The sequence below is a fragment of the Neolamprologus multifasciatus genome, chromosome 3 (assembly GCF_963576455.1).
Source record: "Neolamprologus multifasciatus chromosome 3, fNeoMul1.2, whole genome shotgun sequence".
Classification (NCBI taxonomy): Eukaryota; Metazoa; Chordata; class Actinopteri; order Cichliformes; family Cichlidae; genus Neolamprologus; species Neolamprologus multifasciatus.
In genome coordinates this window covers 25067369-25086538 of record NC_140441.1, presented here as the reverse complement: position 1 = coordinate 25086538, position 19170 = coordinate 25067369, and the positions used below count along the sequence as shown (strand labels likewise).

General features: G+C 40.3%; 1 protein-coding gene across 1 annotated transcript in view; it reads right to left on the bottom strand.

The window, feature by feature from the left end:
* LOC146522230 (up-regulator of cell proliferation-like) overlaps window positions 1-19170 on the bottom strand; it is a 239821-nt gene that overhangs the window by 102801 nt on the left and 117850 nt on the right. The window lies entirely within an intron of this gene.

The window sequence follows — 19170 nt, the reverse complement described above, 5'->3', positions numbered from 1 at the left end:
ACTAACCAAATCGTGTGCTAAAATAATAAAACAATATTAGTACATGAAAATATGAGTATTTGAATCTAAATTGATATACATTTCCTACTCTGGGACAATACTGTGTATTGCCTTTATAATCAGCTGTATACAGTTGATTATAAAGGTTGAAATCAGTGAATTATTGATCTCATTTTTTTTAAACGCAAATTAGTATAGTTGATGTGAACCAGCACTTACTATGGTAATGGTGTTTTTTTTTGTTTTTTTTTTAAATTTAAGAATTGTCTCAGTTCCTTAAATTAGCTCAAAATGGCTAAGCTATGTGAAAAACACAATTGTGTGAATTATGTAAAAATATGCCATTGAAAATGTAATTTTTTTTTATCCCAAATTCACCTTGACATTAACTAATACATTCTTATATGTTAAGATTTTTTGTTTGGATAACTTGTCTTTAATTTTTATTAGTCTACCAGGTGGCACTACTTTTTACCATTTAAAGCGTTTGGAAAATTTCCCTTTTTTCTGTTTTCTGCAAGCAGAATGGCACGGCATTGTGCTACTGAAATGAGAAGTGTGCACCACTATTATTGGAGTATGTTTAAAGTCCACATTCAAGTCTTTTCTCTTAATTGAAAATGCACAGTGTGTCTTCTAATTCAATAACACTAAAATGTAACCTTTCAGAGCTTCAACGATATCTCAGCAGTGAGGGCAAAAAGAAAAATGTTTGGCTTTATTTTGGTTATTGCTCAGGTAGTGTTAGGATTGTTGACCCAATGTTTACAGTTTTGAGGGTTTGTGAGGGTTTTGGTTTCTGTTTTGCATTTCTATTTCTCCAGTTTTCTTGGTATATGATTTTGTAGTTAAGTTGTGGTTTTCATACTCCTTCTGTTCTGTCTCTGTGTCTGGCTGGGTCCCACGTCTCCATGTTCCGTGTTCCCTCTTGTTGTGTCCACATCTTATTGCATTTGTTCTGTAGATGCATTTACCAGAAGCGCTAGAGGGCACTAGTGAGCACTAGGGGTGGTTGTAGCTCAGGTGGCAGAGCGGATCAGCCACTAACCAGAAGATCGGTGCTTCAATCCCAGGCTGCTCCAGTCTGCATGCCAAATATCCTTGGGCAAGATACTAACTTGATTGAGGACATACTGTCTGAGCTGTGTGGGGCTGTCATGTTTTCCACCCTGGATCTTAAATCTGCCTACCATTAGCTGAAACTACATAAAGAGAGTAGAAAGTGCACTGCTTTCATTACACATGAAGGTGTCACGGCCTGAGGCCAGTGGGGAAAACGGACTCTAAGGCAGACAACACTCGGAGACGCAGGGACCGAGGGTGACAAAGCTTTATTTACAGTGGTGCAATTGATGCAAACAGCGAACAACGATTAGAGCTGCTCAAAGTGCTTACCATTACCTAGAACTGCTCAACGTAATCAAGGAATAACTCAAAATCACTCTTGAGGAACTGAGGGCTAGTGGCAGCCTAAATAAACTTAAAACACACTAGAAGCTCTACTCTGGAACATGAACTTAGAAGATGATTGGGAATAACATTAGCTTTTGAGGCACACTATGATTCGTAATACTACGCTGGGAGACACACAGGTTTAACTCAGAAATTCATAACCTTTTACTGTGAAACATACATGGCCAACTTGGCATTTCTATGAAACAAAGCTATAGAGAGCACTAGAAGTGTCCGTGGGGGAGCCATGGGACTGTCGTGGATGGGATGGAGAACCCGACACTGGGAAATCTGCCAGTGCAGGAGCTCCCGAGGAGGGGGGCAGAGGTAAGGGTTTAGTCACTGAAAGTGGGGAGAACAGGTGTTAGCTGCAGGACACGACAAGCTGGTCCAAAAACACTTGTAGTGACAGGAAACAGTCTTACTCATCCGCAGGCAGAGGCAAAGCTTAGAGGGAAGGTGGTCTGGGTGAGGGGAAATGGTAATCCTAAGCGCTGGGCAGGAAGGCAGGCAGGTTGTCAGGGAGAAACTGAGAGCAGACCAGTGCTGAAGTCCAAACAAATTACAGCAGCGGCTTGGCAATGTCCAGTGGTCCTCTGAGAGTGGAGAAAGGACAAATGTCAGGAAACACATGAAACAACTATAAACAGATGAAACTGTGGAGGCCCTGACTGACAAAGGTTTGCAGACGATCTGGCAAGGTGTGAGTCTGAGCGCTGGTCTTAAGAAACCGGCAATTCCAATTACACTCAGGTGCAGCCTGTCCGCATGATGTGTCGGCTCCGCCCAGGCGTGGAAATCCTGGCCCTGTGGGAAGGCCCAGCACTCACCCGGACCATGACAGAAGGACTGTACCAGTATTGCAGAGTCCCCTACGGGTTGAGTTCGGCGCCTGCAGTGTTCCAAAAGATGATGACACAAATCCTACGTGGCCAAAAAGGGGTGCAATGCTATCTTGATGATGTCATCCTATATGGAACTTCAGAAGCTGAACATGAGACCAACCTGCGTGCTGTGTTACACAGAATCAACAACGCAGGACTGAAACTCAATGTTCACAAATGTCGACTCCGTCAAACTACTCTGAGCTTTCTGGGTCAAAAGATCGGTCCAGAAGGTTTGCTGCCAGATGATTCTCATGTCGCTGCTATCCTCATGCTCATGCCCCCTACTGATCCTGCAACCCTGCAACCCTGCAACCCTGGAAGCACTGGGACTTCCAGTGTTAATTGGCTTGAGTGCATGGTGCAACAAGTTTGTGCCAGATTACGTGGCTGTTGTTGAACCTATGAGAGCTCTCTTGTGTAAAGACTGTCCATTTCACTGGAACAAAGCAGCTCAAGCAGCATTTGATCAAGTCAAGCAGTTAATCCTGCACAGCCCTGCTCTGGTGATGTTGGACCCCAGTAAGCCAACCATAGCCTCAACAGATGCCTCAGACCACGGCGTAGGTGCTGTTTTGACTCAACTTGACAGTAATGATGCAGAACAGACTGTTGCATTTGCATCTCACAGCCTGTCTGATGCAGAGAGGAAATACTTAATTGTTGAGAAGGAAGCCCTAGCTTGCCTCTGAGCTGCTGAAAAATGGCGCACATGGCTCTGGGGCAGAAAATTCCTCCCACAAAAATATCACCAAGCACTTACAACACTGCTGACTACTAAGGGCAATAACAGAGCTGGTCTACGCATAGCCAGATGGTCAGCTTGCCTGTTGGAGTTTGACCATGAAGTGGAATATAGAACTGGGTCATTGAACCATGTTGCTGACTGTCTATCTAGGCTCCCACTTCCCGAGAGAGACATGGCATGTGCAGAGGATATGGAGTCAGTTGCAGCCATCCTCACTGATCTGAGTGCTATGTCTGAGGATGACTTCCAGTCAGAGTGCCAAGCCTGTCCAGTGTTTGCTAAGCTCCGTGTGCAGATACAGAAAGGCTGGCCTGCAAGAAAGACATCACTGGAGCCATACTTCCCAATTCGCCATAGACTTGCGGTCATGAACGAGTGCATCGTCAGAGGTACACATCGATTGCTAGTGCCTGGGTCATTGCAGAAAAAACTGATATAGCTCATGAAACTCACCAAGGCATTGTACGTACCAAACAACGCCTGAGGGGATTGTACTGGTGGCCCAAAATGAATTGTCAGACAGAGACAATGATAAAGAAGTGTCTAACATGCAGACAGAATGACAAGTCCACTGTCACACATGTTGCTCCAATTCAACACATTCCTCTACCAGCTGCTGCTTGGGAAAAGGTGTCTGTGGACATCACAGGCCCTTTTGAAATAGCCCCTTATGACTGTAGATTTGCCATCACATTGGTAGACTACTTTAGTAAGTGGCCTGAAGTAGCTTTTGCTTCCCGAGCTGATGCAGTTACTATCATTCAGTTCCTTTCTGTAGTTTTCTCTCGTGAAGGGAATCCAAAGACATTGATAAGTGACAATGGCTCTCAATTTCTCTCTGCTGAGTTCACTGACTTTCTCAAAAGCAGGGGAATCCAACATCTGAGATCCTCGGTGTATTACCCAAGAGCTAATGGAGAAGTTGAGAGATTCAATTGATGATTAAAGACTGCCTACAGATTGCATCGATTTAAGGACAACCCTGGAATTTTGTTCCTGAGAACTTATCTGATGGACTACAGAGCAACCCCTCATTCAACAACTGGAGTTTCCCCTTCAGAGCTGCTCCATGGATGACAAATCAGAACAAAGTTACAGGTAATGGATATGCCTTTTCCCAGACAGAGAAGCATACCATGTGTGAAAGAGTTAAGAATAAGCAACTGAAAATGAAAAAATACACTGATGCTCGCAGACTCGCAAACCGTCCAACTTTCAGCCTGGTGACAAGGTACGGGTTAGGAAGCCATGGAAGGTAAAGAAAGGCGAGTTGAAGTTTTCTAAACCAAGGACTGTCATGACAAGGTAAAGACCAAACACTTATTTGCTGGATGATAAGATAAGATAAGATGAGATAAAACTTTATTAATCCCTCGGGTGGGTTCCTCTGGGAAATTCAGTTTCCAAAAGCACAGCACCGACAGAAGTTACAGAGCGTGAGCAGAATATTATATATATATACACACACATATATAAATACAGAGACATATATAAATAAAATATACAAAGGGAATAAATAGGAATAAAAATAAAAATACAAGTGAATTGCACATTTCAAGTATTGAGATCTATTGCACCGTTGACTATTAACAAAAAGTACTGCACAATAGGTATTGCACAGTGAAGTGAAGAGGCACTACAGCTTAGTTGTTCCCCCCTCCTTTGTCCTCCTGTTTCCCCTCCCTCTCCCCTCCAGAGAGGAGTTAAACGTATGACGTGTGGGACAAAGGAGTTTTTAAGTCTGTTGGTTCTTGTCTTTGGGAGAAGCAACCTGTCACTGAACAGACTCTTCTGGTTGTTTATGGCCGTGTGCAGAGGTTGCCCAGCATTGTCCATAATGTCCAGCATGTAAGGACCTGGAACAACTCTGACACAACAATGGACTGTCTTAAACCAGAAACTGATCTAGCATCTAACTCTGAGTCTGATAGTCGGCTTAGATCTTCCAGGATGAGGAATCCACCTTGCTGGACCCAAGACTTTGTCATGGGGAAGTGAATGTTACTGAGTGACGCGAAATTTGTTAAAACATGTTATTAGGTGACATACATCAGAATGATGAAGTCAGGTTCACTTGTTCAAAGGGGGAATATGTTGTGTTCACATACTATTGCATTTGTTCTATTCAATTTCAATTCTGTTGATGATCTGTTAGCTGTTTGACAACTACTCTTTCAAGGATTTTTGATATGAAAGGAAGGTTGGAGATTGGCCTATAATTAGCTAAGACATTGGGTCTAGAGATGGCTTTTTAAGTAAAGGTTTAACTACAGCCAGCTTGAAGGCCTGTGGTACATAGCCGATTATTAGAGGTAGGTTGATCATATTTAAGATTGAAGCATTAATTAATGGCAGGATTTCTTTGAGCAGTTTTGTAGGAATGGGGTCTAAAAGACACGTTGATGGTTTGGAGGAAGTAATTATTGAAGTTAACTCAGAAAGATCAATTGGAGAAAAAGAGTCAAACTTAACATCAATGGTACTAAGAGTAGCTGTAGATAATATTACATCTGTGGGATGATTATTGGTAATTTTTTTCTCTAATGATAAAAATGTTATTTGTGAAGAAGTTCATGAAGTCATTACTAGTTAATGTTAAAAGGATTGTTGGCTCAATAGAGCTCTGACTTTTTGTCAGCCTGGCTACAGTGCTGAAGAGAAATCTGGGGTTGTTCTTATTTTCTTCAATCAGTGACGAATAGTAAGATGTTCTGGCTTTGCGGAGGGCTTTCTTATAAAGCAACAAACTATTTCTCCAGGCTAAATGATGATCCTCTAAATTAGTGACAAGCCATTTCCTCTCCTCTTTTTCCTTTTTCTGTCTCTTGCTCTTGACGAAGGTGGTCGCACTTTTCTCCTCTCCTCCTCCTCCTCTCCCTTAGCTTCCCTGCTTCCTCTCCCTTAGCTTCCCTGCTTAGCCTCTTGAGTCCTTGTCTAGTCTCGTGTTTTTTGTATTACTTTTCCCTGGAACACTCTCTCACAGTCTGTTCTCTAAAACCTAAAAGAGGAATTATGGATTTGATCAACTGGTCCCTGAATGCAATTGACACCCTTTTCTCAACGAGAAGTCTGGGCTCGGGTTAGCCTGAGTGCTGAAGATATCTACCTATTCGGAACCATGATAACAAGGGTCTTGCTCATCGGAGCTGGCTTGGCCCTGACTTATCGAAGAATTAAGAAAGTGGAACCGGCTGTTCAAACCCCCACAAGGCTGCCCGCTGGGATTGAAATGATGGGACGAGGCGTGAGTTTCTCAAAATGGGCTCATTGAGTGCAGCATGGATAAGATCTTGGAGAAGCTTACTGCACTCATGAGTTCTCAGAATCGGCTCTTTGAGCACAAGAATGATAACATCACGGAGCGTAAGGTTGATAACGTCATGGAAAAGCTCACGGCTCTCCAACGGGAGATTGAGAGAACAGTGTTGGACTGTTAGAACAGTTTTGAAATTTTCATGAGTTGTTTGCACTAAATTAAAAACCACCATCACTTCATGCAGATACCCCTTTGGTGCCAGCTGCGGTCTCAAGGCTGGAGCTGAACAAAACACCCTGATAACGACTGTGTTTAGATTGTTCTTCCCATTCTATGCGAGGCCACCTGGGTTGGCTGGAAGACTGTTTACTTAGCCTGGCAGGGCGAAGGACACTGTCTCAGCTGAACTCTGGACACAAACACACAAGCACACAGACATATATATACACATGCAGATGTACACTCATCCCCCCTCCCCCTCCAAACGCCTTCGCACTTATTCCCCTCCGATGCTGACGGTGGATCAAGGAGACCAGCGCTTATGCTGCAGGCCCGGATGCACTGTCCACACTGGCTGTCTCTCACCCTTTACCCACCCCTGTTGCTTGTCATGTGTTTCTTTGGTGTAATAAGAGTTTTTTCATGTGCTATGTGCAGAGGTGTTTTTTTCTGTTCTCAAACTGACCTCCCTGTTGGAGCTCAGTCTGGGGGGAGTTATTTTTTTCTCCTTATCTTTCCTCATGTGGTGCCTTTTCCATTGTTATACCTCTCCGACATGTCTTCCCCATGTGATGTTTTTGTGTAATGTATGTATGGTTGGAGGGTAAGATGGCGCCGTCATTGCGTGCAATAGGTCGGCAGCCTTAACATGAAATTTACCCTTGTGGGACTAATAAAGGTATATCAATTCAATTCAGTTCACAAGTTACCTGCTTTAGGCTACGTGTTTGGGAATTATACCACGGAGTCAGGTACTTCTGATTTGAGGCCTTCGTTTTAACAGGAGCTACAGTATCCAGAGTCGTACGTAGCAAGGAGGTAAAATTATTAACAAGATAATCGACCTGTGTTGGAGTAGCGTTCAGATGGCTGCTCTGCTCTATGTTGGTACAGGGCATTGACGATGATAACTATGGAACGCCAGGACTGCCATAATGAATTAATTAAATACACCATTAAATAAATAATTAAATGTGTCAATAATTAATTAAAATGGGAAATAATTAATTAAATAAATAGTTATGACACATGTAATTAATTAATTATTGACACATTTAATTAATTATTTATGTATTTCACATTTTAATTAATTATTGACACATTTAATTAATTATTTAAGGATATATTTATTTATTTCATTTTGGCAGTCCTGGCGCCTGGCTCTCATCATGAAATAATTTTATCTGTCAACCTCACCCATCAAACGCAGGGGGCGGGGTTAACGCAGCCCATGCAGCTTCTCTAACATTTGATTGGTTGCCGTGCAAAGTAAGTCAAAACAGGTCGATCCTAGATAATCGATTGCTTGTGTAGACTTGGGGCAGCCAGGTATCCCAGAGTGCATTTCAAATCACAGGCAGCAATGTTGGTGGTGTAGTTTTAAAATACCCCGTTTTTCTGTCACCAACTACACTTTTAACAGTGTTTTAGCTGCGAATGTCGCGCTGTAATCTTCACATGTCGGGTCAGGTTGTCAACATAGAACATGTTTGTGCTCAGATGTTTTCAGAGATTTCAGTAGCTCTGCTAAAAGTCAGCATGCAGAGTGCACCGAGGGGGTTACGTTAACCGGTTTGTTTACATATTCCACTCTCCGTGTTCCACGTGTTGCATTCGCAGATTCTCATTTTCACCGAACGATCGTCTCTTTCCACCTGGTCTTGTGTCTCTGTGCTTCTGTAACATAAAGAACGAGCTGACATTTTTCTCACGAAACCAGCGATCAGCTCAACAGGCACTCAGTTTACCTGCATGCATCCTCCTCCTCACCTGTCAGCTGTTTAACACTTGCTGCTAATTCAAGAAACACGCCCACGTTACCTGGCGATAGTCACAGTTTAACTGGGCAGCCGGTGCTCGATATTACGCAACGTCAGCACATTTTTCTGCACAAGATAAGTAAATATAGTTTTTCCCGAGCGCAGAGCTGCTGGAGCTTGTTTCCCAACAGAGCACTTTATAGGCGAACCCACTTCCAATCACCGGCACAGCTTTGAAACCTCACCTGAGTTTTAGCTCTCAGTGTTAAACGCTGGACTTAATTCACTCAGGTTCTGTCTGTCGGGTCACGTTTACTTCGCTGTTTTATTTACAACTGAGCAAATCGGTTTGGCTGAGGTTAAAGTTACGTTTCAGAACTGCACAGTTTTACAGACGTTTAATGGTTCACTGGCACATGTGTTAGACTGAACTATTTATCTGGTGTGTTTTGGATTTAACAGTGAAGTTTGAGATTAAACTGACTTTTAAAATGTTTTTATACAAAGAGGAAAGAGAAGGCGCATTTCCACCGAGAGGAGCAGAGTTTCCAACTGTTCATAATGCAGACTGCAACCTGGACAGAAATATTATATCATCTGTTTTTTAATAGGTTTTCTAAGCACCAGCGATCTGTTAGAATTTTTAGAGTTTACTTAACTAAAAATAAATGAGGTTAACATATAATTTGTGTGATTTTTTTTCTCTCTCTCTCTTTTTATTCATTTATTTATTTTTTTGCTTTTTCGGTCATGTTATGTTTAACTGTCAAAGGTTTGTTACAAACTATGAAACACGTGGTGCAGACTTCTGGATGTTAGAAGAAAACTAATACTGCTAATAAGGCAGGAAGGTGTCCTTTAAAACTAAACATGTTAGTAGGACTTTACATCATAGTTTATGAAATAACACGTGTATTTCAGTAATAGCCTACTGATTTCAGTGTAGTGGTGAACAGTCACACAGCTCACGTGGGTGTTATTTGTGATACTCCTTAACTATAATTTATCCAAGTTAACTTCAGTTAACTCTGAGCGGCTGGATCGACGGAGGTCAGACAACAATTTTACATGTATGATCTTAAAACAGGACACAGCCATTATCCGTCCTGGCCTCATATCAAATGTGAACGCAGACTGAGTCTATGTTTGACGATTGCTTTATATCTAATCTTCCTCTCAAACATTTAAACAGTCTGCAGCTGAGGGAACACAAACTCAAATTGTCGGAACAGGTTTGCTCGTTTCTTGCGTTCATTTGGTAATTTATTAAATGTATAACTGTTATTCTAATCTGCTGCTGAGTCTCTTACGCTGATGAAAATGCAGAAAACACAGATCACGAACACCTGTTCAACCAATCGCTTTCATTCCACTTTGACAAACTGACGGTTCATCTACAGTGTTGCGTTAGACTGCTATATTTTTGTGTTCTTTATGCTGTAGATTTTCACGTCTCTGGAATAGTTGACAGTATTAAGGATGCTTTTTTGTAAAATCATATTGATATGACCCGTGAATTATTCGTAGATGACAGTTAGATTAGTCAGCTGGGAAACTCTGTGTTACCTCAGAGAGCTGAAGATATCGTGGACATGCTGACCTCGCTCTGTGGTGTACAGGTCCGTTTACCCTCATGATTAATATTCACAATGAAAATATTAGCCGAACATCATGAAGTCTGTATGTGTGTCATAGTTTCGAACAACCTTTGTACAGTTAAAGCCAGCAATTACTACATGACGGAAACACCAACGTTATCTCTTTTATGCGTTTATACACAGGTCACGCTGATTACTGAACAAAAACCCAAAGATCAGCTGTTAATCGAATTTAGTTGCTCTCTCTCCTCCTTAAACATGTTTTTAATGTTAGTTATAATTCAGAATTGGCGACTGAAACACGTAGGACACATAAGAACATCAGGAAATAAAACCCCGATAAATATAACCTCAGTAAAAGAAGTCCGTGTCAGCGGGGGTTATTACAGCTGTGTACCGGGGCCTGAGCCTTGTCGGTGGTAATAACAGCTCGATTGCTTGCGAGGCGAGCGGGTCTATCCACGCTTTGCCGTGAGACTGGGCAGACATCTCCGAAATCATCAAAGCACTTTTGCAAAGAGGCTGTATCTTGAGAAACCGACCAGACACATGAAGATTAAACCACTACATTCTCGGCTAAAAAAAAGATTAAAACTGTATTTGGTGACACACACAAACAGGGTTTTTCAAAGTTCAGTTCTGTTAGTTTCCACATGCTGGTTGTTGTGTGCTAAAAACAATGACCACCAGGCCAAAGCAATGGTTTTGAGTCGATCAGCGTTAACCCCGCCCCCTGAGTTTGATGGGCAGTGTTGGTCAAGTTACTTGAAAAAAGTAATCAGTAATTAATTACTGATTACTTCCCCAAAAAAGTAATCCCGTTACTTTACTGATTACTTATTTTCAAAAGTAATTAATTACTTAGTTACTTAGTTACTTAGTTACTTTTTAAAAACATGATTTACAACCTGAATAGGTGATAAAGTGATAGATCTTTCAGCCCAATTCTACTTTTTCTACATAATCCATCATACAAAATGTAATCAAATGGAAAAGTCTCTTTTTAAAACTTGTTTTATTAGTTTTAATCTTTTAACTTTATGCATCAAGCAAAATTTTAATTATATGCACCATTCTCTGACTGGAAGAAATTAGTTTAACATTTAAACCTATTTTCTGCACATTCCAGCACATAATATATATATATATATATATATATATATATATATATATTTTTTTTTTTTTTTTTGTGTTTACACTCACTCTTTCAGATGCAAGTAAAACACAGCAGAAAATAAATAAAGTCAAAGACTAGCGGTCCTTTTGCTCTATTTTCACCTGTAAAGCAGTAGTAGAGTAGGCGGAGGTTTATCCTGGTGCAGGTGTGCCGCAGCGGTCAGTGGAAGGATACCGCAGTTTCTCTGTGAGTTTGTCGTTATGTCGTAGCTACTCGGTGCTAGCTTGGAAGTTTAGGGGTTTTTTTTCGCTGTAAAAAGAAGTTTTCTTCCCACGCACAACGGACACTAATGTTTTTGTCACTTTTTACGGAATCAAACTCAAAATAAGGTCAGTACTTCCACGCTTTAAACGCTGCACGCTCATACTCTCTCTGCACTCCATATATTATCCATTGTTGATCTGCACACAGCTGTTGTCGAACATCACACTCGCTTACGTCACTGTCATGAGACATTCTCGCAAGAAAATCACGGTTTTAGTAACGCAGTAACGCAGCGTTCCTACGGGAAAGTAACGGTAATCTAATTACCGTTTTTGCAATAGTAATCCCTTACTTTACTCGTTACTTGAAAAAAGTTACAAGTAACGCGTTACTGCCCATCTCTGTTGATGGGTGAGGTTGACAGATAAAATTATTTCATGGTGAGAGCCAGGCGCCAGGACTGCCAAAATGAAATAAATAAATATATCATTAAATAATTAATTAAATGTGTCAATAAATAATTAATTAAATGTGTCAATAATTAATTAAATGTGTCAATAATTAATTAAAATGTGAAATACATAAATAATTAATTAAAATGTGAAATACATAAATAATTAATTAAATGTGTCAATAAATAATTAATTAAATGTGTCAATAATTAATTAAATGTGTCAATAATTAATTAAAATGTGAAATACATAAATAATTAATTAAAATGTGAAATACATAAATAATTAATTAAATGTGTCAATAATTAATTAATTACATGTGTCATAACTATTTATTTAATTAATTATTTCCCATTTTAATTAATTATTGACACATTTAATTAATTATTTAATGGTGTATTTAATTAATTCATTATGGCAGTCCTGGCATTCCATAGATAACAGTGGGTGGATTATATTCTTAAACTTAGTTAAGCGTTTTCAGAAAGACATCTACTTTGATAAAGTCTACTCTCCACTGCTGTGTAATCAATTATTGTAAATGTAAATGTTATCAGGAAATGATCAGGCAGCAGAGTGTTTTCAGGAAACACTGTTAAATGTTCAGTTTCTATGCCATTTGTTAAAACAAGCTCTAGAGTGTGATTAAAATGGTGGGTGGGTTCTTCTACAGTTTGAGAGAAGCCAATTGAGTCTAATAACAGATTAAATGCCATGTTGAGGCTGTCATTTTTAGCATCTACATGGATGTTAAAATCACCCACAATAATTATTTTATCTGAGCTCAGAACTAAATTAGATATAAAGTCTGAGAAATCAGACAGAAACTGTGTGTAAGGCCCAGGTGGACGATAGATGATAACAAGTAAGACTGGTTTCTGAGTTTTACAGCTGGGGTGGACAATGTTAAGCATCAGGCTTTCAAATAAATTAAAAGTCTCTCTTGGTCTTTCGTTGATTAATAGGCTGGTGTGAAAAATTGCTGCCACACCGCCCCCTCGGCCTGTGCTTCAAGATTTCTGGTAGTTAGAGTGACTCGGGGGTGTTGATTCATTTAAACTAACATAATCATCCTGCTGCAACCAGGTTTCTGTAAGGCAGAGTAAATCGATTTGTTGATCAATTATTAAATCACGTACTAACAGAGACTTTGAGGAGAGAGACCTAATATTTAATAATCCACATTTCACTGTTTTACTCTTTGGTTCAGATGTTGATACTGTATTGTTCTTTCTTTGTAAATGTTTAAGTTGTTTGTTGCTGGTTTTTAGTTTGTTTTTTGTCTTTTTGAGAGCTGACACAGTCTCAATGGAAATGGGTTTTTGGGGGGGTAGCAGGAGGAGAGAAGCTGCAGAGAGGCGTGTAAGACTGCAACTCTGCTTCCTGGTCCCAACTCTGGATAGTCATATTTTGGGGAGTTTAATAAATTTGTCGATATTTCTAGAAATGAGAGCTGCTCCATCCAAAGTGGGATGGATGCCGTCTCTCCTAACAAGACGAGGTTTCCTCCAGAAGGTTTGCCAATTATCTATGAAGCCCACATCGTATTTTGGACACCACTCAGACAGACAGCAATTTAAGGAGAACATGTGGCTAAACATGTCACTCCTGGTCTGATTGGGGAGGGGACCAGAGAAAGACTCGCCGAGTGGGGAAAACGGTTAGACACATGAACAGGTCCCATTTTTGCAAACGATTCCCTAATCATTCCAGTCGCCTCGAATGACGTCACCACGTTGCGTAGTGTTATTGACCCAGCAGGAAACATGGTGCCTAAGTAACACAAACATTCAGAAGTTTGGTTATACTTTGCAAGAAGGGATGACAACAGGGCAACTTGCAATACTTGCAAAGTGGATATTTCATCAAAGGGAGGAAACACTACGAATATGTAAAAGCATTTGTTCACAAAACACGAGATAACCTTAAATGAATGTCGTGTTTTTGATCCGCTCCGGACTCGTGAATCTCAACCCAGCAGCAGCGGTAATGTTTGCTCGTCGTCTCCCGTTAATACTTTAATAATAAATAATCAACCAACAGTGCATATTATTATTTGATTTATTGCAAAACTGCTATTACTGTGCATTGCATTTACATGACCATGATGAGAGAGACATGCTACTCCTAAATTTCTGTCTTGTTCAAAGATAAGATATAAAACAAAGTTCTAAGCTAATCAACCTGTGTGTTCTTCTTTTTAAAAAAATAAGAATCAATAGGAGAATCGATAAAGAATCGAATTGTTCAACAGAATCGAAAATGGAATCGGAATCATGAAAATCTTATCAATTCCCATCTGTAATCATGACAGTCTTCGTCTTGTCTCATCAAAAATATCCTGACAATAACTTAAAACTGGTATTCAATACCTGCTGCACATGTCACGTTTAGTGATGGGTCGTTCACGAATGAAATGGCTCTTAGAACCGGCTCTTTGAAGTGAACGACGCGAGCCGGCTCGTGAGGGTTTTTTTTTTTCTTTCTCTCACCCTCTCTCTCGCCCTTTTTTCCGCTAAACTCCGCACGCGCGGCCTGTACTTTGCGCTGGGCAGAGGGGGGAGGGGCGTTAGTTACACTCGCAGTAGCACAGGAACAGAGGCAGAGAGAAAAACAGCGAGGGACAACAATGTCACATTAGAAAGGTATAGTAATCCTCCACTATTTTCAGTTGCAGATGATAAAGGATTCAGAAAGTTTATTCATGCAGGCCCATATGACAGAGAATGTGCATCTTCTTTTTGTTTTAATATTTTAATTTATATTTAATTGTGTTGTGGTTTGCAGTGTTTTGTGTTGTTTCACTTTAAATTTGTTTAAAAGGAAAAAGCTGAAAATTTAAATAGTTAAAAATGTAAATAGTTGTTTTTTGTATTATATGATCTATTTATTACATTTTATGTGGCGTGAATAAATAAAGTATATTTATGGTGGCCCTTAGAGACAAAGCACGTACAAACTCCAAAACACGTACAAACTCCTAAGCATGTACAAACTCCAAAACGCGTACAAACTCCAAAACACGCAAAAACTCAGAAGCACGTACAAACTCAGAATCACGTACAAAAGACAACAGAAGTGCTCCAGGATGCAGGGCGCAGTGTTGAGCTTTTGTTACCTAGTGGCTACACAAGCCAGGAAGTATCAACAACCGGATTTGGTGTGTGGTAGTAACAGGTAAATGAACTTTTTTTTTTTTAATTATTTGAATAAATATGAGCGCTTGTCTATAAATACACAAACAATACACACATGCTTTCAATTATGTAATTTAATACACAATTGAAAGATCTGGGTAGCTCTGTTTTGGAAGTTCAGTAAACGCTAGAAATGTGTTTTGGAGTTTGTACGTGCTTTTTGGAGTTTGTATATGCTTTAGAGTTTGTACATGCTTTGTCTCTAGGGGCCATATATAAACATATATAAATAAAACCACTTTTTTTTTACATTAGTAATTCCTTTTCTGCATAATTTTATATTATTGTTAATGATTAAATAATTAAAGCAACAAAACAACCTGAAGAGCCGGTTCGGAGCCGAAAGAGCCGGCTCTTTTTAGTGAGCCGAGCCGAAAAAGCCGGATCTCTAAAAAGAGCCGGAAATCCCATCACTAGTCACGTTGTATTGTTTCTGTCTTGTCTTTGTTTAGTGTACAGTTAATATTGTATATTTATCATTATAGTATTGTACACAATTCTATAGTTAGTAATTAGAATTTTTTTTATCCCTTAATTTTACCGAAATTTAGCATGCTATTTATTTGTAATTCCTAGTTTTAGAGATCTATCCTTTATATTAGGGCTGGGCGATATGGCCTAAAATCCATACCGCGATATAATTTGAAGCATGTGCGGTAACGATATATATCGCGATATATTCTTTTCTTCTGTATAACGTATTTTCCACACTATAAGGCACATTTAAAATCCTTTAATTTTCTGAAAAATCGAGAGTGTGCCTTATGTGTGAATTTTCGTCCCAGGTCCCAAATTCAAAGGAACACTGAGAGTTAAAAACGGTCTAAATTCTTTAATTAAATCATCAGCATTGCTGCTTTATCAGGTGTAACAATTAAGTTTAACATCCATGCGTCCATGAAAACAGAATTTATTACATTTAACTGAGTTACAAGTTAACAGGAAGTTAGCTCGCTAGTTTCCACCTAAACATTTCATACCATGTTCTGACTGAGAGATTTTTGAAACTAATTAAAACGTACAGCTCTGCTATCACTTCCAAAATAATGAAGACAGGAAACTAAACAGCAGTGGCATTTGCAGGGTTACTGAAGTTGGACTACCTGGTATATAATTTTGTGCTACGTGATTGCTAGCGACACAGCTATGTTATGTGGGATTATAATATTATTTTATGCCATGTTAGACCCCTAATTAAAGATTGTGAATTATTATGTAGTTTTACTTTGCATTATTCTCCTGAATTAGAAGAAGGTGATAACTATTACATTTGTTAAACTGATTTGCATTACATTAGACTGCTGATTTATTGTGAATGAATGATATTGTTTTATGATGCATTATACTGCTGAGTTATAAGAAATACTGTTCGCAGAAAGTCATCGCCTTATTTGTCTGTGTCAATAGAAAATTGTACTTAGTAGTCAGTATAATCTTTTAGTGATATAAGTTTGCATATTATAGAATACTGCATGATGACCCTTTTATGACTGTTGTTGGAATCAAGACTTGCTTTATAAATTCTTTCTCACAGTGATAATAGCTGAGCAAGCTGTTATCATTTCACTCCTGCCAGGAAGAGGGGAGCTGGATGCTCATCTCAGCAGGAGCAGATAAACAGGGAGCCAAGGTCGTAGCTTAGGCGCTGTGTGAGAGAAAGAATGTGAATGTTTAGGCTTTTATGATTAGGTGGGGGCCACTAGAGACTATAAGAGTTTGATCAATGCTCCACCATTTTGAGATCTGATGCTGTTTGCGAACAGTGTCCATCTCCCACGCATGTATTCATTAAATCATTGTTTGACTCAACCCGGCCGGACCAGTGTTGTTATTTTGGTTTTCCTCTTGTATCCATCCCCAATATTTGAATCCGTGACAGTTAGCATAACATTAGCACAGTGAAGCTGGAGGATGAACGCCAACTTTTTTTCCACTCGATAAAAGTTAACATGAGGGATTCTGGTGGTCAGGGACAAATGCAATTGCATAGCAGGATGCTATACATGGGCCAAACTTCAGTCAGGAGAACAACTGAGATTATTCATCCACAATACGAGGTTAGTTATTAATATACTGCAACAACATGGGAATAGAGCAGCTGCGAAAAGTGCTTCATCTCTTTGCTATGACTGTCACCCGCCATAATTTGCAGATGATAATGGTTTTAGCCGCTGCGATGCTTTCGACCAAAACAGGTGCAGCTTGATGACATCATCAACATGCGCTATCGCGATAGAGCGATATAGTCAAAATCTCTATCGTTGGCCAAATTTATATCGTTTCTATCGTATATCGTTCATATCGCCCACCCCTACTTTATATATTTATAAATGCACCATGGGGGGTTTAAGGATAAACAACATTTTGGTACACTCTATACTGTGTATACTACTGTATTGACATTAAAGCTCCTGAATCTTGAATCTAAATGCAAAAGCTCATGTTGCTGAAGAAAGGCTAGATTTGACATTAATAGATGCTAGATAGATAGATGTTTAAAAGCACAAAGCATTAAAATAAATACAGGGGTTAAGAATATACATGTCAGGGACCTGGGTCTGAGCGACCATGGGTCTATGAGCAGTTGTGGACACATATTATATTGTCTTTTCTGCCTTGTGCTGCTGTCCTGTTTCGATGCTTGTGTGTGTGTGTGTGTGTGTGTGTGTGTGGGTGCGGCTGTGATGGACACCTTTAGGCCTGGTGGGTGTGGCCCTGCCAGCTGGCTCGACACACCTAAGGACATCCCACACCTGCAACAGATCAGGACCTTCGGGGGAGCTACATAGGAGTGTAGCTGAGCGCTCCTCGACGCTGGATCGTTGAGTTACACTCCAAGTTAGCGTGTGTTTAAGTGTAGTGTTATGCTGGTTGAGTATGCCCGTGGCTGCCTCTGTTGTTTCCCTGCAGGAGGAGCGTGGAGCAAAAAAGAGGACAGCACGCATGGGGAGTGCAGAAAACACGAGTACGGACAATTGGGTGAAGACACGACACAGGAGTCTAGGGAGCTTACGAGGATTTATGGTGTTCTTTGTTATTTACTCCACTGTAAATTAAATCCACTGCCTTCATCAAAGAGTCCAGCATTTGGGTCCTCCTTCCCCTATCCCCACAGTTGGCCAGCGCTAACCGTGACAGAACGATCCAGCCATCATGGACCCAGCAGACTCAGAGGAGAGGTTCAGGATGAATGTAACGGACAAAGTTAATAGACTCTGCAACCTACGGCTGAAGGTGCACGGGGAAGAAGTGCATCGCAATGTGGAAAAGTGGCTGCAGGAAAAACTGGCTTGTTTTCCCTGGGCATTGGACCGTCTTTTTCCGATTGTCACAGAATTTCTAATTTACACCCTCCATCTCCACTCTCCAAACCGCCTCCAGCGCTCCTCACCACAGCCGGATTCCCAGACTTCTCAACAGCTGGCTGTGGTGAGTAAAAAGGACAATTTTTTTCATCACTCACTTCTGTGGCTTTTGAGGAACGAGCTTACTTTGGGCCAGCTGCACAAGGAGCCACAGTGAGTGAAACAGATCCTGTTGCTGGCAAAAATGTTTTTGTAATGAAAATAGAGACAGCCTGGATCTCCTCCATGCCTGCTTCATGCCCTGGGGGACGGGGCTATGGCTCTCTACATCCTCTTGCAGACCATTACATGGGGAAACCATTTGAATACAAGCGCGCCAATCCACACAGGTGTGCACACGGGTGTTCACTGTTCGTAGACTTAAATCACACCTTTCTTGGCTGCTACTTCAAAGCACATTGTGCGCTGTCTGTCCTGCGTGCTGCACAACATTCAATATTTAGTATTTACTGCTGTTTACACTTAGCTAGATTAATGCGATGGTGTTGTGTTTAGTATGTTGCTTTGTTTTGGTTTTTTTGCTTGTTTTCTATTCTTTTTCTCTCAACAGGTGATCCCGGAGATATTTTTTTTCCCCCCCTTTCTCACTGTCCCTCTCCCCTTCTGTTTTTCTTTTCCTTCCTCTTTCTTTCTCCCTTTCCTATCCCTCACTCATGTCTGTCCCGTCTGTAACAACTGAAAATAAAATAAAATAAATAATAAAAACAAAGGTCGATCAAATGGACCAATACGGCAATGCCATGATGATCCATTTGGCAAAATAAATCCATTGGGTATCCTTGTTGGTCTTCAGACAACAATTCTGACGGCTAAAGAACCAAATGGGACAGGCAAAAAAAAAAAAAAGAAAGAAAGGTT